Source organism: Pteropus alecto, unplaced genomic scaffold (genome assembly GCF_000325575.1).
Source record: "Pteropus alecto unplaced genomic scaffold, ASM32557v1 scaffold24, whole genome shotgun sequence".
Lineage (NCBI taxonomy): Eukaryota > Metazoa > Chordata > Mammalia > Chiroptera > Pteropodidae > Pteropus > Pteropus alecto.
This window is the reverse complement of record NW_006439192.1, coordinates 693,351-718,417: the sequence shown is the minus strand read 5'-3', so window position 1 is coordinate 718,417 and position 25,067 is coordinate 693,351. Positions and strand designations below refer to the sequence as shown.

General features: G+C 41.5%; 1 protein-coding gene and 1 pseudogene across 1 annotated transcript in view; one reads left to right on the top strand and one right to left on the bottom strand.

Moving 5' to 3' along the window:
* The window catches only part of CSGALNACT1 (chondroitin sulfate N-acetylgalactosaminyltransferase 1), a 73,966-nt gene that overhangs the window by 2,822 nt on the left and 46,077 nt on the right, over positions 1 to 25,067 (top strand). The gene's annotated exons all lie outside the window — the stretch shown is intronic.
* Positions 15,750 to 16,601, bottom strand: LOC102895012 (annotated as a pseudogene).

Genomic DNA, 25,067 nt, shown 5'->3' with positions numbered 1-25,067 from the left:
CAAAAGATTGTGAAGACAATCTTTTATACTCTTGAGAAACGGGGCACTATGAAAGATTCCACTAGTCAGAGGAAGCTGCAGGAAGGCAGAGATAAATTCAGCGTAAGGAATAACTTTCAAATAGTGATGTTTCAGAGCAAAGTGGGACTCCTGTCTCTGTAAGAATCTGTCATCAACTGACAGCTACTTGGCCAACTGGTTATAATTCATGATTACGGCCTCAGACAGGCAGGTGGGACTGAATTACATTTGAGGACCTTTTCAATCCTGGTTCATGAATGTTGGATCTATACCTGGTTAAGGAGAAAGAAAGGAAGTAGAAAGGGCCTGATTTGCAATCTGTTTTCTATAACGAGTTAAAGCAAGTGATGGGACCTTATAAGGGTGAAGTATATCTTTAAAATAATTTGTTTGGGTTCCTAAATGTAACCTTAGAGAGATTGATTTTGTGTTTGGGGTGTCAGTAGTCCAAAAGTTGGAGCAATTTAGTGGAAGTCCATGAAAAATTTGTAAGTTACAAGTGGGAAGTGTTCCAGACTCTGAGTTCTACAGAAGGGCAACAGATTTGCTGAACCCTGAACTAGTAGGATAATGGCGGAGATTCTTTGTGTTAAAAGATGGAAATAGTTATGTAAAACTTAAAGCTAGCTGTGAGGCAGGCGGCATGATGACAGGGTGGGGATCTATATGACTTTGACAAAGACTCTTCAGCTCCTTGAGACTCAGATTCCTCACCTGTCAAGAAGAAACTGATGCAGGACAGGACAAATTTCCCCAAGGCAGGGTGGGGTGGTGGTGGTGGTGGTGGTGGTGGTGGTGGTGGTGGGGAGACCTGCACGGAGAGAAGAGGGTCCTCTGGCAGAGAGTAGAAAGAATTCAACACACATGCCAAAGTTAGAGTCAAAAAGAAAGTTTATTAGAAAAGGGTAACACTCCACAGACGGAGTGTGGAGTCTCAGAGGCAGAAGGTGAGAGGGGCAGCGAGAGAGAGAGAGAGACAGACAGAGTAAAGGCACTGAGAGGGACCCTGAGTGTTCAGGGAATTCAGTTTATATGTCATTCTTTAGAACCTGTGAGTTACAGTTTAAAAGACTTTGTTAACTCATTTCCTTTGATATGGAATACAGTGAGGTATGTAGGGTGAAGTTAAGAATATGTAGAGTGAAAGGCCTGCTGGCAGTTCCCAGTCTTTAATCTTTAGGTTCCCCATGGTTTTAGCCACAGGGAATGACTCTTGGTTCCTGTTTCCCCTTCACAGGTGTGGGGAATGGGCTGTAGCAATCCCAGCAGAAATCTTCCTTTGTTCTGCAGGTGTCCTCCTGGCCTGGCTGCAGGGCTGATCAGCATATTGCAGTCTGATTGTGGCTTTCTTAGCATTTAATTCTCTTGCCTCCTACCTACATTAAGACTGCACCTTGATGTTCTCCAAAGCCTTACACAGCCCCGACCTTCTGCCAAAGTGCTGCTCTGATTTCTTATTATCTTTGCCAAACAACCACCCCTGAGGGATGCGCTGCCACCCACTCTGCTACTCAGAACATGCTGTCTATCCTTGTCTGTCTTTTGGGATCCTCCTTTATGAAAGGAGGAATTCTGGTCTGACTGTGGCCACTTTGTACAATTTTGTGAAGCTTGCAGAGGGGGAATACCACATTGATGACTATCTAACTTATTATCTGTATTGATTTAATTCTTATCTATCTCTAAAACACAGAAGGAACAACATTTGCCTCCTTTTTGCTTTCCCCAGATGTTTCCTTGGCACTGATTTTTGTGTTAGATTCTTGCACAATTTTTTTTACAACCATCTGGGAAAAAGAAGTTAAAGTAGGAAAAACGTGATCAGATCCTGTGCCTTAGGATGCCTGTTTATCTCAAGTAAACAGAAAATCATTCTTTATGTTTGTGGTTTAGTTATCTCTTCAGTATGGGATATACAGACTGAGTGGCACTACTTTTGGCTTTGATTTTAAACTTGTAAATAGAGCAATTAGACATAAATTTCATGTCATTCCATACAACAGTTTAGGTCAGGATAGTTAATAATTAACATTTACAGCACATCGAGATGGTATTTGGGGACTAAGATAACAGTGAGGGGTTCTGTGGTCTGTGCTCTGGTGCCCAGTAAGTTGCACCCTGAGGGGTCCGGAAAAAGGGGATTACTCTGACATTACAAGGGTCTGTTATCTTAGTGCAAAAAGACAATAGACAGGCTCACTTAAGGTAAAGATCGACCTTTGTCAAGAAAGCTACAGGCCCTGCGGTGACTACCCACTGTTACCCGCTTTTACTTAGGAATTTTTATGTTCAGACCATTCTGTGTGGTTACTTTTGGTCTCTGAGTTTGTAAGGCCCATCACGCAGGCTTCCCCTGAACTTGTCAGGTTTACTATGTGGCCTCTTTTTCTTTTTCATCCACAACTTGATTTTGGAGCAAGATGGAGCCAAGCTGTGATCCTTAGGAAGGTGAAGGTTTTGAGGGCACACTGTGATGTATTTTAAAACAAGAGGATATAGAAACAGCTACAAAACCTTAGTAGCTGCCTACATAGTAATCTCAACCTCCTGTACTCTACAACCAAGCCCTCATGCTTTCTGAGGAGCTAAGGCAAGGCATGAAGATACTGAGTATTTGACTTCCATTGTTTGTGTCTCAATAACCTCTAAGAGATACCCTGTGACCACTTTGCTAAAGCTTTTTTAAACAAGTCAAATCCAGTTCCTCTCAGCTTGCAGTTCAGTGATGTGTTTGTCAGCAACTTTGTGACTTTGAAAAGGTTAGGCAGGCATTCCGATGCATTTTGGGGCATTTGGGGGTACCTGGGGGTCTTGGTGCAGAAGCAAGGGAGAGTGGGGATTCTGCACAGGGAGTGGGTCCAACCTGTGTTTGGGGGCAGAAGAGAAAGTGGTTTGGGAGACTAACTAGCAGGCAAGAAAGCAAAAGGGCTTTAGGTGCTGCGTTGGGCCTCAGTTCTCAGCCAGCATCTCCAGGGAAGCGAGGGCATTAGAAATTGGACAGCCCTTCTGAGCATCCCTCGCTGCATTGTGCACTGTGCACGGGCACTAACGCACTAACGCTTTGGTTTACTGTTAAGTTCTCAGAAGGCCTGTGTGATACTAGTTTCCTCTGTGACCTCACCCTGTCCCCTCTATCCTACTTCCTCCCACAAATTTCATTTGTTTGATGATGCTTTAAGTTCCTTTGAGGAGGGAGAAATGCTTGTTTTTCCAAAATCAGAGATAAGAGGCTTACATGCAAATAAATGGTTTGAGGCTATGCTCTGTAGAGTGAATTCCTCCTGTGGTGATAGTAAGAAAGAAAGTCACCCAGCCTTGGATTTTTGACAGTGGGCAGGAACCCAGCCCTCTGTCAAGATGAACAGAAGAGCTAGAATAATTGCTCTACTGTCACAGAATATTTTGAAATTCTTAATAATTTTTGAACGAAGAACCCTACGCTGTCATTTTGCACCAAGCCCTACAAACTAGGTAGGCAGTCCTACCTCCAAGATTGATAGGACAGGAGGGAAAGGTAAAGAGAGGAAGGATTAGATTAACTGTGCAGTCCTGACACCTGTGCTGAGGGTCAGCTCTCTTGACCTTTGATGGGCTGGAACACATGGAACCTGTGTTTCACACACACCTATGTATACAGAATATTTTGTTGCAAGACTGCAGAAGCTGGCAGGTCTGACTTTGCTTATGAAGATCTTATTAGTGTTTGCTGTACTCATTCAAAGCAATTTTGTTCCCATAGGATTTTTTTAAATCCTTGAGGCTATCACTCTTCTTCCTGCCTTCTGTTTCCTATTAAAAATATACTTTAAGAGAACACTTGTACTGTTCTGAATTGCCCAAGATGGAAGAATTTGGATTTAGCAGGAGGAATGATCAAAGGCTCAATGGAGACTGAGCAGGGCCTCGTGCAAATTGGAAGGCCATGCGCTCTGTGGCCGTGGGAGGGGTGGGGGAAGATATGCAGGCAAGGGGCCACCTTCTCATGAGTGGTGCACCCCGGTGGTGTGGCTGGGCTGCTGCTTGGACTTCAGCCTGTTCGGCCCTGTTGGGTAGGAGCTGGTGTTTAGAAAAAGGATTTGTAGTTTTTTAACCGTGCCCCTAGTTTGTCCTGTTAGGGTCATGGATGATGAGGTTTGGCACCAGGGCTAATCAGCATGTGTGGATGAGACATCTGCTATGTGTGCAGAATGTCCCCAGCTGTTTTGGGGGCTGGGAGAGGAGGATAAAGCCAGGTCTCAAGACCAAAGGACCTGATTACTATGTGGGGAGAAAAAACTCTGAGTGATTGAGGGTTCAGAAAGGGAAGCTGACTCTTGGTTTTGTAGGCTTGGTGGCTAGATGGTCAGGGAAGACACTCAAGGAGGTGGGACCTGAGCCAGTCTTGAAAGGTGAGAAGGGGTTCCTGGGGAGAGAATGAGGTAGGGAATAGATTGGCAGCAGAGGGTGTGGTACCAGAAAGCCAAATGACTCAGGAACAGGACTGGGATGTAGGGTTAGGGTGGAGACCAGTTGAACTAGCAAGCGGGACCCAAGAATCACTAGGAATGTAGCTCACAAGGACTCTCAGAGCTGGATATAGAAATTCAGCTCACAGAAATTGTCTGCATCTGTAGTTAGAAGGCGCTTTCTTCCCAGGAGGCAGTGAGCTGAGACGTCCTTATCTGAAATCTTTTCCTATTCTTCCAGCTGGAAGTTCTCTCTCATTCTTCCCAAAGTAGTGTACTGTGCTTGAGGGCACTTCTCAGTCCCCATCTAGGTTTATAGCTCTTCATTTAGATTAAACCAGTAATCTGTACACAGTAGATTTTCTTATTCATTAATTGCATAGCCTTCATACCTACCTTTCCCATTTGGGAACCAGCTAAGTGAGCCTTAGGGGAGTCTCACTCCACCTAGGTCCGCCTGCCAGCACACAGAGGTCCCTGGCCTCCCCACCCTCTTATCGCTCCTTGTGTGCAGTGTACTCCCAGAGGGCCGGATCCTTATCGCATTCAGCTTTCAGCTTCTGTACCCATTGCATATACTGCACAATCCATGTGTGTAAAAGAAATTACTTGAAACCTTTTGGAAGAAAAGCTTATATGATATCCGAGGTGTGTACAGTGCTTACCTTATAAACCTCTGCTCTTAAAGTTCCATTGTAAATTAATTGTTTGGCTCGGAAGATATCAATACCACGAATGGTGGTATTTTGTTCCTGGAACAGACCGCAAATCTGATTTACTTCAAAATCAAGAACACAAATGTCAGGAGTCGGGAGTAAGTGGGTGTGGAGAGTAGCTTCTTAAGAAAGTTATTTTCATTCTCTGTCCTGGGTGTTACTAGTACGTTCTCAATGTAGTACCTAACACTGAAACCACTTTAAAAATTTATTTTCAAATATTTTAGAAGGATTGCAAAAATAGCACAGAGAGTTCCTGTGTACCCTTCACTCAACTTTCTATAATGTCAACATTTTACGTAATCATGGTACCACGATCTAAACTAAGAAGATAACCTTAGTGCAATACTATTAACTAAATTATGCTCAGGCTTATTCTGTTTTGTTTTTGAATCTCTCCGGCTCGGTGTTCTCTGAACTTCTTAGATCTGTGGTTTGGTATCTGTCATGGATTTTGGGAAATTCTGAGCCAATATATCTTTAAATATTTCTGTGCCCCATTCCTTCTTTCTTTTGCCGGAATTCCAATTATGTGTATGTCACACTGCTTGATATTGTCTCACAGGTCTTGGATGTCTTGTTTCTTTGTCTTTACTTTTTTTCTCTTTGTGTTCAGTTTGGGTAACTTTTATTGACCTCCCTCAAGGTAACTGATTATTTTCTCAGCAGAGGGAAGACTACTGATAAGCCCATTCCAAGGCATTCTTTATCTCTGTTACTGCATTTTTCCTTTCTAGCACTTCCATTTGATTCTTATAATTTCCATCTCTCTGCTGGAGTTACCCATCTGACTGCACATGTTGTCCACTTCTTCCACTACAGCCTTTAATATATTCATCATAGTTATTTTAAATTCTCTGTCAGATCATACCAGCATCTGTGTCATATGTGAGTCTGTTTCTAATAATTGTTTTGTGTCTTGGATTTTTTTTCTTGCCTTTTCCTATGCCTCACAATTTTTGTTGAAAACCAGACATTGTGTGTAGCTGGTAGAAACTCAGATAAACAATGTTTATGCCAGGAAATGGCACTTTTTCTTTCTTTTAGGTTTTTAGTGTTTGTGTGTATGCAAGGGCGAGTTAATCTAGTCAGAGGTTGGGCTGGGTTTAAGCTTTGTTGTTATGGTTACCCTCAGTACACTCCAAACTTTATATTCCTTTAGCGATACCTTGTGTTTAAGGTAGAGGTCTTTACCCGAGAGCTGTCTGCTCAGCCCTGCAGTTTAGGGCTTCCATTTGCACTGCCCCTCTGAGGACTTCTTGTGTTTCTCTCCTGTCCCATCCTAGCAGTTATGCTGTGACTTGTCGTTCAAGCTTGTTGGCTTAGCTCCGCAAGGCAGTGGGGGGTTGGGCCCTCTCTGATGTTCTGATTAAAATTCAGTCCTATGCCGGTACCATGTCACTGGATCTTGGGGAGTTTTCCTGTTCCACCCCCAGGAATAAGGCTTTTTCATTCCTCCTTTCCCCCAGCTGCAGTGATTTGTCACCAGTTCCCTAAAAGTGAGGATGTTTGCTGCCCTTTCCTCACCAATAAGGTGTTCATTCTATAGGGGAAGACAGGAGAGGAATGTCTGGGAGGAGTTTCTTGACACCTAACCTCCCCCCCCCACCCCCGCCACCTCCCACCTTCCACCCCCTGTCCCCGCATGGCTGCTGGCCACCTTCCCTGGGCCTGCACTGCATGGACACTTACTTAAGGCTCTTTCTGATTTTTCTGCAAGTACCCAATGAGGTTCCTGGAGAAAGAGCCTGCAAGAGAGTCCAGACTTCTTTACTTTTTGGAACTCCAGTGTCTTCCCTGTCCTGCCAGTTTGCACTCGGCCCTCATCATTTTGTGAACTACTTCTTATCAGTGTCCACTTGCATCTATCCCGGGAAGCTAGTGCGCATGTCTCTTTTCTCTGTGCAGGCTCCTGTCGCATCTCAGATTTTGGGCCAGCTGTTTATACGGTGACCTCACCTCTCCATTAAGTTCAAAAAAGTCTTGCATTTGAAATTAGTTAATCTCTCTTTTGTTGTTAAGTGATGCTCCTTCAAGCTCATTATATCCTGGAGTGGATACAGAAGTGTGAAACCACTTTTTAAAGTAATAATTTAAAACCTATTGATTACATTGTGTCCTTCCATTTCTCTACAAATCAATAATCTCTTCTCACAATCTAGTTTCAACTATCATGCACAATTCAACAGTTTAAAAGAATGGAACTGCATTGATTTTACTCGTGAGTGGGAATGTTGTGGCAACATCCCAAATCTGGAAGTCCATTGTTAGATTTATTTTCAGTGAAAACCTCAAACCCCATAATTTCTCTTCTGCAGCCATGAATCAAAGAAATGGGGTTGTTGACTAAAACCCCACCTTGTCCTATATCTCTATTCTTTCTTTAAGTTTTAACATTGAAGTGTTGGGCACTTGGATTTCTTCACTCAAATGTTGTATTATCATAAAAAGTACATTTATTCTTATTTTGACAATTTATAATTTACAAGCATACTTCCCCCAGCTAGGGGTGTTGAGCCATCCCATCTTCCTCATTGCCAGAATTTGGGGTAATTATTTTCCATCCCTTTCTTCCTTTCACTGTAATCTACCTAGAATCTCTGATGCCAGTGTTGATACAAGTCCCATGTTCACTGGATTAGGGGAGTTAAAAGGGTTGGAGAAAGAGGGGAAAAGGTAATATTTTATTTCCACCTCAGATATCCACTTTTTCCTGCATTTCCCCTGCCCCTGCAGGCCTGAAGTGTGGCTGAAGTGTTTATACCTGCTGCCCATCTCTTTCCTCACCCTACACAAACCCTTGGTTGGGAAGCAAAGCCAATACTTTACAATTCCAGGAGGCTATGCATACCCTTCTAATTCTGTTGTGCTTCTTCCTCTGGGGCCCTGTCCCAGGCAGTCACCTTTGCTTCCTTCCTTTCCTGCACCCATCCCCATGGTCTGGTGCCTGTGCCCTAAGGAGCCAGGTGAGGAATATCCCTTTCTCCCATTCAAAATGTCTTTTGGACTTTTGAAATTATAACCGTGAATGGATTTCACAATTAGGTGCTTGGATCGATTTATATATGGTGTTATAAATGCTGTACAGTAGGCACATAGTGGGTTAAAGAGGTTTTTGTGGGCTGGTCTGAGGACTTCACCACAACAGATTACCTCGTTTCTGTGCCTTCTGAGTCACAGATATATGCTTTAACACAACCCATCTGTAAACAGAGGACGACCTCCCTGTATTTCCTTTGCAGTGTAAATGCCGCTGTAGCGCAGCCAGCGTTTCTCTGCACCACAAGTCGGAATCCATCTGATTTACCCAGAGAGAGGGAGCAGATGGATGGCAGTGCTGAGATTATCTTGACTGTAAGCAAGAGACAGGGTCTGTGAAGCGTCTTTCCTCTCTCTCCATCTGTTTCCATCGAGGTTGTTGATCAGAAGTCGACATTCATAGAGAGATGTGAGCTTGTTCTTTAGAGTGAACAGTCTGCTGAGCTCTTTGACCAGATAACTTTATTTTCATATTAGGACCTGTAAGAGCTGAGGTGGGAGAAGGATAAGCACCAAGGAGAGAGGCTCCATTGTGTAAATGCTCACCGAATCCTACCTGGCTCTCCTCTGCCCCCAGCCTCTGGGTTTTACTGTGGATATAGGTGAGGGGAAGGAATAGACCTTTCCAACCTTGGAGAGTTCTATTTGGTTTATCAATTGATATGGAAAATACAATTCATGCGGAGGTTTTTGGTAGGGAGGATACTGATGGTAGAGAACAGCCAAGAGGAAATTTAATTGCAGGAGGAGCTAATTAGGTCAAGAACTTAATAGCTTGTTACTTCATAGCTTGTTAAATGTAGGAATAGATGGATAGTGGGAAACAATGAGACTTATGCTTTGAGGTTTTTAAAGATATGGATAATCAGTGGTCTGTTCATTCATTGGCCGTGCCCTGTGTAATAGGCATTGTCAGTGCTGGGGATGGACATAGTTATGTACAAAGTCCCTGCTCCCTCATAAGCTCCAGAGCCCAGTAGAAGGGACACCCATGTACATAGACAGTGACAGAACAGAGCTATGCCTTAAATGAGTGGTACAGGGGAGAGAGAGTTAGCTGTAAAGTGGCATGGTCAGAAATTATCAAAGGCTTTCTATGCCGTCTGTCTAAGGGTTTCTAGTTTATCCTATAGGACAAAACATTAAATGAAATGTTAAACATGGAGTTACTTTATGACCAAACAGCTCTACTCCTAGTTATATACCCAAGAGAAACGAGAACATATACTCACACAAAAAGTTGTACACAAATGTTTAAGTAGCATTGTCCACAATGGCCTAATGGTGGAAACAATTCAAATGACCATCAGTGGAGGGATCGAGAAACACAATGTGACATGTACGTATGATGGAGAATTATTTACCATAGAAAGAAACAAATGTTTTCAAGGGACATCTAAGCTGATACACACTACAGCTTAGATGTCCCTTGAAAACATTATGTTGAGTGAAAGAATCCAGATATAAAAGATCACATATTGTATAATTCGATTTATGTGAAATGTCCAGAACAGGCAAATCTGTAGAGACAGAAAGTAGATTATTGGAAGTTGGCTTGTATACTTAAAAATAGTAAATTGTTTAGTTTGTGAATCATATCGTAATAAAGCCATGTATAAATAAATAAAAATAAATATGACATAAACTGTGTCCACAAAAAAAAACCAAAAAACAAAAAATAGACCGAAGGCTGGGAGACTAATGAAAAGATTTTAAAAATAGTTAGGTGATGAAGGCTCCTGAACTGAGGCTATGGCAGTGGGATGGGAGGATAGGAGGGATGCTGAATTTGTTCAGGAGACGGTAATTCTTTAGGTCTAACCGTAGACTCCTAAGGTTTTCCATAGACATTTCTCAGGAGTATTTAATGAATAAGCTACTATGAGCATATTTATTTATATCATGGCTTTTTCAAAAAAGAATTTAAGGCAGCTCTAGTGTTTATTGATGTCAAATCTCCTTCTCACTTATGTAAGTGCTAAATCATATCCTTCTTATGTAAGACACAAATATGGGCAGACACTAGGCAGGGGAGCTGGGGCAGAGGCTGAAAGAAGAAAGACCTAAATCTTGTTTTTTACTATAAGATTAATTCAACAGACAGAAATATGAAGCATCTCTGTTTACATGTTTCTGACCACAGTCAACTGATTGCCTTGAAAATGAATTTCCAATTTGGAAATAATTTTCCAAACATGCTATCATTAGTTTGAGGGTAAACATTTAAGCATAATAACTAAAAGCAAGTATGCCATTGCTGGGCGGGTGGCTGTTACTGGGCTGGCAGGATGGAACAGCTCTGAGACCAAAACACAGCTGGGCCTCCGGCTGGTGTTGAAGTGGAATATGCCATTACCATGAAAGCCTTTGGGGCAAAACCAAGTCAGACAGGGGCATCAGGCCCGACATCGGCAAGGCTTGGCACCGCTTAGCAGGCCGGCTCCAGCAGATGACAGAGTTTAGGGGGCTGGACATGGCTAGAGTTTTGGGGTTTAACTAGACACCAAGAAACAGGCAGGAGGTTAGATCTGAATCAGGAGATCAGGAGTAGTGTGCTGGAACCTGAAGAGCCTACAGAATTTATCACCCAGACGTTTATTGAATGTTTACTGTATGTCATCCACAGCCCAAGGGTGTGTTGGTTGATCTCAGGATAAGGACCGTGTACTTCTCTGAAAAGGTGCCTTCATGATTCTCATGTAGTTAATATTTTGTTATTTAAATCCTATGAATTTCTAGACATTTTCTAAAGGATTCTTAGAAGTTACCAATGTTCCTTTAAGGTGATAGTTTATAAACACGTTATTCATTTTCAAGCTCATAGCTGAACCTCCTCAAAATATGAATATGTTTATGGTCAATAAGTAAATAGAGTTTGTTAATAGTACACAGTATACTTCAGCCTTTGCTCCATGTTTAATGAAATCATTAATCTCTGTAACCTCTACCCACAAACTAAATTGCACTGGAATTCATGAATAAGCACAGACTGTATAGCCTCATATAAAGTGTATGGATATAAAAGTATGTCTTAGTACCCTCCAGTTAGGTACCAAATTTATTCAGAATCAGTCATGTATGTCCTTTGCAGATTATTGGACAACGGAGAACCACAGATGAAATGCTAAGAGTGAAATCTAAAAAGACTTCATTTGGTTAAAGATACGAGCGTGATACAAGTACTTGCTTAAACCTAAATGTAAACAAACATCATGAAAGGTAAATGGGCAAAAGATATGAACAGATCACAAAAGAAGAGATATGAGTGTCTGCTATACATATGAAAAAGTGAGAAATAAATAAAAGTTAAAAGTAGAATAATAAATTGCCAACATTTAAAAAATAATAAGACATTGGCGAGAGTGAGGTGAAATGAACATTTATACTGAGTAATGAGAGTGTAGGTTAGTATAACCATTGTGTAAAGTAATTTGTAGCAAGAGCCTATAAAATGTTCATGCCTTTTCCCAGTATTTTCATTTCTGAAAACTTATTCTCAGAAATGCTCATGAATATTTATATTAAGAATGTTCATCATAGAAGTATTTATAATAGCGAATAAGTAGAGACATCCCAAATGTCTGACAATAGGAAACTGGGAAAATCATGTAGTATCTACATAGTGTAACATTGTATAGCAATTGAAAACCATTTATTCAGTAACTCTCAAGTAAAATGGGGCAAAGCCTATGCTGTAGCAAAACCATAATTTCAGTTGTGAAAATAATTATAAAGTTTACATCTATCTTTGAGAAAAAAGATTGAGAGGATGAAAATACTATATCGAAGCATTTATGTTTTTATTCCTCAGTGGTGGAATTATAGGCAATGCTGTTTTCCAGACATTCTACTTTGAAAATCTGTTATTCTTATATTTTGCAAAAAGATATAACAATGCTTGAATCATGTTGACATGATTAAAAGAGAAACTATGTTTGACCTTCTCAAAGTGACAAAGTCTGGTGGTTGAAACAGACACAGAATTCCAGGTGATGGTATATTAGTACACTTTCTTCCTGCTTCCTGCTCCATCTGGAGAATCAAGAAGAAAAAAAATTTGTCGGTCACTTTCTCAGTCTTGACCAATCTTAATCCCAAATATAAGAAGACTGGCAGAGACAGTACGCCTGCAGAGGTGAGGGTTTTTTGGTGTTTTTTGTCTTTTTTTTTTTTTTTTTTTTTAGGAAAGGGATTCTTTTTTTTTTTTTTTTTTTTTTTTTTAGGAAAGTGATTATCAGCCTCTCGTAAGATTGGAACACAACTTCTCTTGCCCCGAGTTCTACTCTTGCCTTCATCATGATTGATTGCAGGTATCCAGGCTGAAGGGAACAACTCAACATAAAGCTCCAAGTGGGCACGAGGAGCTCTGAAGGATGGTGGCTCTGGGTCCTTATGGCCCCAAACAACAGTTAGGTAGAACCTGTGTTCAAATGACATTGCCAGCAGCTCTGTGCTCTCTGTCTGAGTCCTTTTCCTGTGGCATCTCACACTGCTTTCTAACTTTTTAAAAGCCCTCCTCTGAGGGATAGGAGTTTCAAATGTCAGGAAGAAAGAGAGCAAAACAGCTCTTCTTCCTTCTCTTTGAAAAGGACCCTACTGTCAACAGTGCCTTTTTTTTTTTTTTAGCCTGTCTCTTCCTTTTCCTTTCTTTCCCCAAAATATGTTTCGCAGTCAGTTTGTGAAAACTAGTGTGAGCTCAGCAGCCTCTCGTACGAGGCCTTCCATCTGTAGCTTGGTCTGTATTATGTGCCATATATTTAGAATGCCTAAATTAGTAGTGTTCCATGTGCTATTTAAAGACGAGCTGGAAAGTCGGATGGAAGAGCAGGGCTATTGATCAGAGCTGGCTTCTAAACGGCGTTGGCTCTCATCCTCGAACCCCAGAAGTTAGAGATATTTTGGGGACATCAAGTGAACAGATGATCTGTGAAGGCAGCTGGCTCCTGTGGTAATTAGTCTGTGGAAGCAATTGGTCATTTTCTGAATTTGGAGCAGAATTTCGCTTCTGTTTGGGCCATTCATGTTGTGGACAGAGGCCCCGCTTAAAACTCGTGGGGCTGGAAAATAAATGTGTGCACATGAACCATCACAGCTGATAGAGAGCAGTTCAGCTTGGCTTCCCAAGGTAAAAGGTTCCCAGCAAAAAGATGGAAGGAGAATTTTGTTTTTGTTTTTAATTTAAAATTGGAGATACATACTCCACTAACTGTGTTTACTAGGGATAAGGGAAGATGGTATTGTCAAGGGAGCCAGTAAAAATACAGGATAAGACACTTCACGGTGCAGACCTCACTCATTTTTCTTTCAATGTGTGTGTATTGGGGGGTGGGGCTCCCCACACATCCAACAGGCAATTCTCTGACACCAGCTGGGTGTCCTATAATTCTATCCAATTCTGACACTGTCTACCTAGAGATAGCATCAGACTCTGCAGGTTCGGGGCCCAGTCCCACAAAACTCTCTCTGCCCACTTCAGCTGCCATCACGAGTCTAGGTTATCACCTGCACTTTTGATTGTCCAGCTATAGATTGGAGGTTCCAATAACCCCCTCTTTGGGTTCGATTAATTTTCTAGAGCAGTTCACAGAACTCAGAGAAACATTTTACTTACTAGATTAGTGGCTTATGATAAAAAGATATAATAAAAGATATAGATGAACATCTAGATGGAAAAGATCCACAGGGCAAGGTATGTGGGAAGGGGCGCAGAAACTCCCAGAAACCACACATCCTTTTGGGATTTTATGGAGGCTTCAGCAAGCAGGCATGATCAATCACTAAGTTCTTGTTCAGCTCTTTTCCTTTCTCAAGAAAATGGAGGGTGGGGCTGAGAATCCCAAGCTTCTAATCCTGGCTGGGTCTTTCTTGTGACCAGCTCTCATTCAGGAGCCCACCCAGAGTTGCCTTAGCTAAGCAAAAGACACTTCTATCACCCAGGAAGTTACAAGAGTTTCAGGAACTGGGGTCAAAGACTAAATATTAAAACAAAAGATGCTCTTAGTACTCTTATTACTTAGGAAGTTACAAGCATTTTGGGAGCTCTGTGCCAAGACCTGAAGACAGAGACCAATATATATTTTCTCTTATCTCACAGTGGGGAACGTTTATTAGACAATCCCATCCTTGTGCTGTCCTCTTTCATAAATTTGGCATTGGAGTCATGCTGCCTGGATTTAAATCTCAGTTGTACCATTTTAACTAATTGTGTCAGGTAGGTAGGGTGCTTAACCCCTCTGACCCTCACTTTCTCTGTTTGTAAAATGGACGTTATTAACACCTCATGGGGTTACTGCAAGGAATATATGGGTTAATACACATAATGCTTTTATAGCAGTGCCTGGCACAATCAATCTGAATAATTATTATTACTGTTTTTGTTATTTGTCGATAGGCCTGGGGAAAGCATTTTTATAGCCTCAGAAAGTTTTCAGACTTCTTCCTTCCCCGGCTCCTCATACCCTCCTGAATTACAGTCGATTTTCTTGAAGACACCACTGAGATAGCGGCAGGTTCATTTCCCTTTCTTGGCTCATCTCCAAAATATCATTTAATATAAGCATAATTACAAGTTTTTCAGTGAAGAAGCTTTTAGAAGTTTTCTTCACAAAGTCAGAATTGTGATCTTAACCCAATGTTAATTTTATGGTTATGAGTCGTCATATTTAAAATGTCTGTAGTATGTATATTAATCATGATTTTTGTGCATATAGTATCAGTTGAAGTGACAGGGTGCCTCTTAGGAAGTGTATGATGTGGAGAATTTTCAATCTGAGATTTGATATCAATATTTATTCACATTCATTTCAGCATGCCTTGGAAGGTAAGTTTTTGTTCTTCATTTCTTTCTTTGGGCTGCTGTATTCCATTCTAAAACCCTGGGCCTTCTTTGGCTAGAGAATGCCATGATTTCATGATTCCTACAATTTTTTCCTAATGAGAATCCTGTTAGGAGATGGATGGCATAAGCAGGATAGCACAGTTGGCATTTGAAAAGATACTTCTGGACTGAGAACTACTGTGAACAGCAGACATGCGCTCAGCCCCTTAGCTGAAGCTGCAGGCAAATGTGTTAGTGTTGTGGCTTCTCACCTATTGGGGTTTATGAGCAGCTGAGTCTTTCAAAGCTTGACCATTATTCTTATCTGAAGTTTTGCCCATTATTCTTATCGACTTTCCATTCATCCTGTTCATTGCTACTAGATTCTTGTTTCTCTGGCTCAGGGCTCATTTGCTTCGCATTTTGCACTTGGTGAAGCTCCGCTCGGGGTTGACATGAGCACCCCTCCACAGTGGGCTGTGTCTGAGACATCCCTGTCGTAGAGACAGGGCACCCGGTGCTCTTTGGATCTGGCATCGGTTTGACTAAGCAAGAGCAGAAGGAAAAGAGACTCATCCTTTTATTTCTGGACACCACAGCTACTACTGGGAGGTAAACTGCTGATCTCTTTTCTGTGTTGGTTGTCTTATGTGAAACCATTTGTCTTTTTTTTTTTTAACAGATCAGGCATTTAGGTTCTTCATCATAAACTCAGAACTCTAGTTTGTGAGGATAAATACCATTTGTGAGAGCAAACACAGAGCAGAGGTAGCCCTGGAGCTGAGGGACGGCTTTGATTTTTGGCAGAATCTGCGAGACTACAGCTTTCCGATCAACTTTGCGCTGCTCTGTGATCTCGTATTTCTCCTTCTCTGTGTTGAAGATCCCTGGTATCTGGGCTTGTGTAGCTTCTCATTCTTGAAGTAAGCGTCAGTGAGATGTTTGGGGATTTTCACACCACTGATGTCAATTTTGGTGGAGGTGGCAATGACAAATTTCTGGTGAGTTCTACGCAGAGGAACTCGATCGAGGGACAGAAGTCCGGTCACAAGTAGCAAGCCACTGCTCAGCTTCTTCAGGAAAACCATCCTCTTGCCTCTGTGATGCCAAGTGAGGATGATCAGAATGGTCCCGGGAATGACCTGAAGTTTTCTCGAATGCCGACCGAAGGGTTTCTTGCCATGGCTCAACAGCTTTCGATGCACATCTTCAGTAGGATAATATCTAGGTATTTTGTGAAGTTTAACTACTCAGGTGCCACATTCTTGTCGCCTCCAATTGGTTTTGTGACAGTAGCCAGAACCTTCTCCTTCTTTTTCTTTTCGATCTCAGATTAGCTGTTGAATACTTCCTCTTGTACATGGTCTTTCTGGAATACGTGGCCGATTGGGAATACCTGCCAATTCCTCTGACCAGGACAGGGTTCTTGCTGTAGTGGGGTTTCCCCTTCTTAGGCGTTTTGGCCTTGGGGTTACCCTTCTTAACCTTGCCACTGGCATTAGCCTTCTTGGCTTCAGGCTTCTTCTCCTTAGAGTCCAGCTTGTCAGCTTTGTCACCCGCCATCGTGCAAGATGGGAAAGAGCAAATGGTTTGTCTTTTTAAAGCATGACTGTGTTTTAGGACCTACTTGATTTCATAGTGTTTTTTCTTTTTTAAATGTTAACATGATAGATGAGTCTCTGAGGCAGAACATGAGTAAGTGTTAAGGCACAAACTCTCAGGAATAAAATTTAAGCCCTTTAGAATTGTCAACTTGAGAAAAAATGGAAGTAATTCTTCAGAAGAGAAGCATCCAATAAAAGTGTGAGTTAGCATTTGAATGTAGGTTACCTTTCTTCCCCCAAAATAATGGTTAAAGGATTTCTCTTTGCCTGGCTTCCTAGGAGGACATGTAGTAAATCCTGAGACCCATTCATACAGGCATTAAATAGTAGATAGCATTTTTAGTTCCCATTCATTCAATGGCATTATTGAGCACCCCCTAAGTGCCAGGCACTGTCCCAGACATTGGGGATCCAGAAGTGAAAACCCGGACACAAAGCCCAGCTCGTGAAGTATATATTCTAGTTAGAGAAGAAGATAAACAAACTGAAATAAGCAAATTATGTAGTATGAGAAAAGGGGGAAAAAATAAAGGATTTTAAGGAGAGTGGGGGCTGCTAGGGAAAATACTACAGTCTTAAATAAGACAGACTAGACCTTGTTGAGAAGATGACAGTAAACAGAAACTTGAAGGTGAGGGAGCAGGTCATTCATACATCTGGAGGAAGAGGGTTCCAGAGAGAAGGAGCAGCTGGTGCGCTGGCTGTGGCATGCTGGGGCCAGCGTGCTGGGGCAGAGTGGGCGAGAGAGTGGAGAGCAGGAGATCAAGTCAGAGAGGGGAGGGCCCTTCCTGTGGACCATTGTGGGGACTTTGGCTTTTACCCACACTGAGTGGAGAAGACCCTGGCTGGTGTTAAGCAGAAGGGTAACATGATCTGACTCGCATTTTAAAAGGATTATTTTGGCTGCTGCGTTGAGAGTAGACTGTAGGGAGATAGGGTAAAAATGAGGAGACCATTAGGTGGCTGTCGCAGAAACCAAACAGCAGATAGTGGCTTGGACCAGGATGGTGACAGGGTGGTTAGCAGCAATTGGACTCAGGGCACATTTTGAGGATAGAACCAACATGATTTGCTAATAGATGGGAGAAAGAGAGGAGTTAGAAGCGACTCTGGGGACTTTAGCCTGAGTAACTAGAAGGGTACATTGCTGTTGACAGAGATGGGAAGAGTCTGGGGAGGGAGAGTGGGAAGAGGTGGGGAGAGAGAGAGAGAGAGAGTGTGTTAGCGGAAGAACAAAGGTGTGTTTTGCAAGTTGCTGATGTCTTTCAGATGCATGAAGCTTGTTTTTCTGAGAAAATTATAAGAAAGATATTCTGATAATAGATTTTTTAACACACATAATTTGTTCTTGAAGGTAGACCCCCTATGTAACTGATAGTGGGAATCAGTGGTTGCTGGGTTGGTGAGAACATTTTTAGTGGTGCGGTAGGGCAGATTCAAGATTGTCGTGGGTTGAGGAAAGGAAGGAGAGGAAGTGGAGTCCTTGGGTATAGAAGACGTGATCTAGAACTGCTCTGTCCAGCGTGGTAGCCGCTCACTATTTAAAATTAAAATTAATTAAAATGATATAACATTATGAATTCTGTTCCTCACTTTCACTAGCCACATTTTCAGGTCCAAGGATCCATTTGAGAACACAGATTGGGAATATTTCCATCATGGCAGAAAATTGTATTTGACAGTGCTGATCTAGATGCTTAGCAGTGAAGGAGAGGGAAAAAATAGAGCAGCAGCTATCCTGAGATTTGTGTGTGTGTATTCAGGGGTGGCTGTGTGTGTGTGTGTGTGTGTGTGTGTGTGTGTGTGTGTGTGTGTGTATGTGTACTTAAGGAGAGAGACATAAGCCATATGGGAAAGAGCTCACGTGTGAATGCATGGGTTTGCCTCTGTCTGACCAGGTAGCTATAGCGCATAGAAAATATCCCCACCACTCCTGCCAGCATTTTGATACCCTTAAAAATTATTTCGAATACTTCTAGTTGTGTTAAAAATACGTTACTTAGGAAGAGAAAATATTGTTTTGTCCCTGAGAAAATATCGTTTATCTCCATAGTTTTTAGCTTTGCTCATAAAAAGTGGGTTGATATACGTTTGTTGATTTAGACTCTGAATTGCTATTGGGACATCAGTGGTCTAGTGATGGAATACATATATAATCACCTGTGCTGAGCACTTTCTATGCTCCAGCTACTGTGCCATGTGTTGAGGATATAGAAATGAATTTTTACTATAGAATGCATTTGCATCCCCAGTTTTGTACTCTCTCCCCCAGGAGGTCCTAAAGTCCACTTGGGTATTATCTTGTGCTGTGATTTGGGGGTCAAAGGGAGCTTGGATAGCCTTGCTGAAGTCCTCGGCAGGGTAGTTAGCTAGAGACCTGTGATGTTATATCCCCAACTACATTGCAACTCTTGAGGTCACGCCTGTCCACATGTGTTTATTGAGGTCCGGCTAAGTGCCTACCCATTTGTTAGCTGCTAGGATGTAGCAAAGATTTAAAAATAAGATAAAATCCCTACTTTAGTTGGGAAAATGAAACGTAAATGCAAGAAGATAAAAGCAGGACTGTGAGTAGAAAGGTGCTGACTGGGAGTGTGGGGCGGACTGTGAGGGCAAGCATTAGGGCACAGAGGGGTCCAGTGGCCCGGAGTAGTGGTCAACAAGGCCGCGCAGGAGAAAGATGCGACTGTAGAGAGTAATTGTAATTTTATCAGCCTCACATGAGAATCTATTGCATTATAAGGCTAGTGTCTGATTAACGATAGCCTTTAAAACTTGGAACAAGAATTTTAACTTGATATTTCCAGCAATAGGGAATATTTTAGGTGCTTGTGCAGGGAGGTGATGAGATACAGGGGAACTTGCCAAGTGCATAGACCTAGCATCCCTCACGAGCATATGAGACCGGAGCACAGTGAGCAGGGGTGGAATGCATTGATCCTGCCTGCGCTTGACGCTATGTGAAAACTTCAGTGTCACTATTTAAGGAGAATTAAGATCTCTCCTTTCTCCTCCCAGTGCTGTCAGTGTTGTTCCTAATCTCACAGATAACTCACTGCTGGGGTAAGCTTGCTGGGGATGTGAAACGAGAAGAGAAATGAGCCCCTTTTTATAGATACACATTTTACTCTTCAGCTCTAGACACTCCAGCTCATTAGATTATTCAGAGAATTAGAGATTCCCAGTGATGCTTCAGCATCTGTGCACTTTGCTAGGTTTGTATAAAATACACTACTTGATTCCTAATTGGAATGTAAGGAGGAGGCAACTGAAATATGCATTGATGTAGTTATATATAATTCAAACTGAAAATAAACCTACCTACCACAGTGAGAATTTTTCCATTAGGCTCTGCTACAAAGAGGTATCTGTCATCCCATTGTTTATATCACTTCTGGTTCTTTAAGAATCTCAGTGTGCAGGGAGAAGTTCTTTCCTGAAGATAGGCATTTAGTGTGATTCACGGACAGGCATCTTTGAAACCTAAGTCAAGAAACATGGCTCTCCCTCAGGTCCTTGATAAATCTCACAGCTTCTGAGGGTACTTAATGAGAAATACTAACTGTTCATATTTTCTCTATCAGTATCTGCACAAATGTCTCTTAATTCTGGATATCTGCCTGGTTATTACAGCACTTCTTACACCTTTTAAACTGTATTCCTTTTATGTGGCAACAGATTTCTTCTTAAGCCTCAACTTCTATAGTTTAGATGTCACAAGCATGTGAAGGAGAATAAGATATAATTGATGAAGCATGAAGTATGCAGATTTTATATGTGAAAATAATGGAAGGAAAAGAAGAAGAAATCAGCTATATGAAATTATTAACATCGATAAAATCAAAGGCCAGTCTGCAGGACACTTGGGCCACTGGCCCACAAATGACACTTTGAGAACTCTGGTTCTCACCATAGATTGAGTCCTCCAGTTCTCTGAGACCTTTCCCCATGGCGTCCCTGGAGAATAGACTCTCATACAAAGGCCCCTGAAGTGTCTTATCACAGTGACAGCTGTGATGACCACCATCTTCATCGGAATGGATGAGGTCCCCAACCCAGAGGATGACCTTTACACAAGTCTTTCAGATGGGTTCCTATCACGAAGTATAATATTTTCTCATATCTTTTCCCAATTCCATCTCTTCACGTCATAATAACCCACATCTCATGACAGCAGCTGCTCACAAGCCCATTTACCATTTGGGTTTTTCTCTTTGTATTCCATGTCTATAACACCATCATATAAGCTGTTTTTCAGGCGTTCACGATTTTCTCGTGCTCCCAGTATTTCTTCTCCACGTTCTTATAGAAACGTCCACCATCCAAACCCTAACCTGAAATGGATTTTATATACCAGGGAAAACCAGGGATCACTAAGATTACTGTTACACACATGGCAAAGCTGCACAGTGTACGTAAAGGTCATTTTAAGGAGAGTAACAAGCATAGAGGGCTGGAAGCTCTTCTGATTTTAATGTTGTGCGCTCCAGTTTCATTTGATTATTAGGACTGTAAGGGATAAAAACCTCTGTCACATTAGGCCTCTGCAACATTGATGCTCCTTTAGCGATGCAGTTTAGAGTAATGGAGCAATTCAGTGTTGGAGAAAGGGGAGGCGTTATTTTTGCCATTACTTAACTTCTAGAATCGTTCTGAAGAGTATCAATGACACTTAACTGCCTGTGAATGACTTCACCTCCATTTGGGAACCACTGGATTGTGGAAGCATTGAAATCATGTTCCTGAAAGCGGTGCTTTCCAACCTTGGCTGCACATTACAATCTCTTGGAGGAGTCCAGGCTGCAATACAGACTAATGAAATCAGAATCTCTGGGGGTGGGGCCTGGGCGTCAGTGTTTTGAAAGCTCCCCAGGTGGTTCCAATGTGCAGCCATGGCTGCGAATCACTGCTTTGAAGGAATCACAAGATCTAGAGCTAGGATAGCCTTAAAGCAATAGTTCTCACACCTTTGCCTGTTTCAGGGGGCTGGTCCCTAGAAATTGTGATACTCTTTGTGGAAGATATAAGGGCAATTTTTGCCCTTCTTTAATGAGTATATAACCTTCTTTGGGAGAAGGGACTGAAATTTTTCTTCCCATACCCCCAAATATGCTAGCTAACACTTATTGAGTGCCTAAAATACTTTGTGCATTAAGTGCTATATATGCACCTCAATCCTAACAATAATCTTATGACATAGGTCTTTTATTACAGTCATTCGTATTTTATGAGTAAGGACGCAGAGGCAAAGAAAAGTTCAGTCGCTTGCCCAAGATTACGCAGCTGGAAGTTGACCCCATGCACTCTGGCTTTAGATTCTGTGCTCTCTACTGATTCCCAGTCTACACTGATTCATTCAACAAATATTTACTGAGCGCCTATAATGTGCCAGGCACTGCTCTAGAATGTTCAAGCACACTTACTCATACTTTTATTGTCATGAATGGCTTAGCAGATAACAGACCTGTGTATCACTGTCAGAAAAATGACTTAAAGTCAGTGGTTTTAAAATAATTGTCCTTGGCCAGATGTCCTAAAATAGCAACTCTTCTATATTTAACAACCTTATATAGCAAGTTAACTATTTAGTCGAAAGTATATTTTTAAATTTTTCTTTGAGACCCTCTCTTTGACCCATGGATTATTTAGAAGTATGTTGTTTAATTTTCAAGTGTTTAGAGAATTTCTTCTCTTTCTGTTATTGGTTTCTACTTTGAATCACTCTCTAGAGTTTAAATTCTTTTAAAATTCTTGGTTTGTTTTATATCCCAAAATATAATAGGTGCTTGCGTATTATGCGATTGTTGAGTGGAATATTCTATATGTCAGTTAGATTCTGTTGGTTGATTGTGTTGTTCACATCTTCTGTATCCTCCTGATTTTATGTCCTGACAAGGGGATTGAAGTCCTCAACTATGATCATGGAATTGTCTATTTCCCCTTTCAGTTTTATCAAATTTTGTTTTATGTATTTTTAGGCTCTGTCGTTTGGTGCATAAACATTTAAGATCATGCATCTTTCTGGTGAATTGATCCTTTTATCATTTTATAATGTACCTCTTTGTCTCTAGTAAATTTTCTTTGTTCTACAATCTACTTTATACAGCCAGTTCTTTTTTATTAATGTTTGCATGGCATAGCTTTCTCCATCCTTTTTCTTTCAATATACCTATGTCATTTGTTAAATTGGAAGTGAATTTTTTGTAAACAGCCTATAGTCATGTTGTTGTTGTTTTTTAAAAATCCACTCTGAGAATCTCTTCCTTTTAACTGGTATAGTTAGACCATTTAGACTTAAGGTATTTATTGAAATATTAGAGTTTATGTCTCCCAAGTTAACTATTTATATAACCACGGTACATTTTTATTTTAGAAAGTTCACCAAGAGATGAAATAAAAACAACTATCAGTGAGTACTTGACCAAGAGGTCTTTGTTTACTTCTGTGATTTTATGGCTAAAGAAAGAGTTTGATATCATCCACATGAAAAGTTTTCTAAGCTAAATTTATTGCAGCCATTCTCAAATGTGTGGAGTTCTGGGGTCTCAGATGCCGATTTATTTGTCCACGTCTTTCATTGACCCAGAACTTTTTTTCTGAGGAAAATTTTAGTCCCATCTGGGGAAATCCCTTTGTCCAGCTCCATGCAGAGGTTGGGTAACCTTATGTTCTGGCACGTGCTGGTTGGTGTGTCGTAAGAGGTTGCCAGTGATGCCACAAGCACAGTAACGGATAATGAATGTTTGTATCTACTCGTAATGAGCAGAATAGCATATTTACATATTTACATGCCATTATCAGTTACTCATTGTCTCAGTTATTATTGCTGGATATCAAATTATCCCAGAATTTAGAGGCTTGAGATCACCATTTTCATATGCTGACAAGATTCTGTGGGTCAGGAGTTCAGGAAGGATAGTGGGGATGGCTTGTTTCTGTTCCAGCATATCTGGGGCTTTGTCTGGGAAGGCTAAAAGTCTAGAGGTGACTCAACAGTTGGAAGCTAAAATCATCTGAATGCTCATTCACTCATAGATCTGGCAGCTGGGCTGTGATGATGTGAGGACCAGGACTGCTAACTGGAGTACATACATGTGACCTCTCTCTGGAGCGTATCTTCTTCACAGCATGACAAACTCGGGTAGTTGAACTTTCCTACATGGCAGTCTGGGTTCCAAAAAAGCTGTTCCAGCAAACAAAGAGGAACTGCATCACTTCGCTGTCCTGTCTCAGGGAAAACACTCACAAGCCCACTCATATTCAAGGAGAGGGAACACAGACCCCTCCCCTAGATGGGAACATTGTCATATAATTTGGAGGGGTCGTGATTTACTTGAGAAAAAATAGTTAGGGAGTATATCTAAATAGAGTAAATATTACCTATTCTTATAATTCTCTAAGTTTAAAAATTCCTTATATTGAACTGTCATCTGAAAACTGCATATCTAATAGACCACATTATTTTGATCTCCTATAAAATTGTTTTCATGCTTTAGTAGTACAGCATTAGTTTTATGATATGTTACTGGAGAGGCGGTGGCTTTCATAATCCTAAATTACAATTGTGTTTCTCATTTATTGTTATGTCACGGACACAGTAAGTCGTGTATTGTTTAATGCCTATTTTGTACAGTTGAGAAAACTGAGGCTTTGAGAATTGACTTTGTCCAAAGTAATAGAGCAAGTTAATGGTTGAATGGAGTTGAAATTCAGGTCTCTCTTCCTCCTGGGCCAGACTGTCTCTGTAAGAACTTGCCCTGGCTTTGTGACCTAAGGTGTCAGTCACTCTATGACTCGCTACCTCGCAGGGGTTTAGCATGACCGAAACATAGCTTGGCGTTCTGAGCAGATTATTATATTAAAAAGATGTTCTTGTTGGCTTGACAAACCTTGTGAATGCGGTTTGAGAGACAGACATGAGTCAGGGTAATGTAAATACAGTCAGGCTGTGTGTCCTTTAGTTTAGTGATAAGTTGTTTAAGGAGTTGTGCAGGGACGAGCTTACCGATTAACCAAAGACAATGGTGTGGGCACACATTCCTTGCTCTTTGACCTTTTAACTTCTGCTCATCGCTGCTGCTTATATCTTAAATTTTCTGCTTTTCCGCAACATCCTGGATGTACTGTCCCACAGTGTTTTGAGAGGAAGTCTTGCAGCTGTTTGGAAACATACCCCGATAATGGCCGCTCTGACTTCCTTTCCTCGGATGTTTGTTCTGGAATCCCTACAGAATTCTCCACTATCTTAGTCTCCCTGCTGCTGTCTAGCCTCTTAAACTCCAGTTAGTCCAGGTAGGTGTCTAGTCTGTGTAACTTCTCACCGTTGGTTTCTTAAAGTAAGGTTATGGAAAGAGATGGGGCTGTCACCTCTAGACTTTTAGCCTTCCCAGCCATTAACTTGTTTCTTCGTAGAAGCCCATCATCC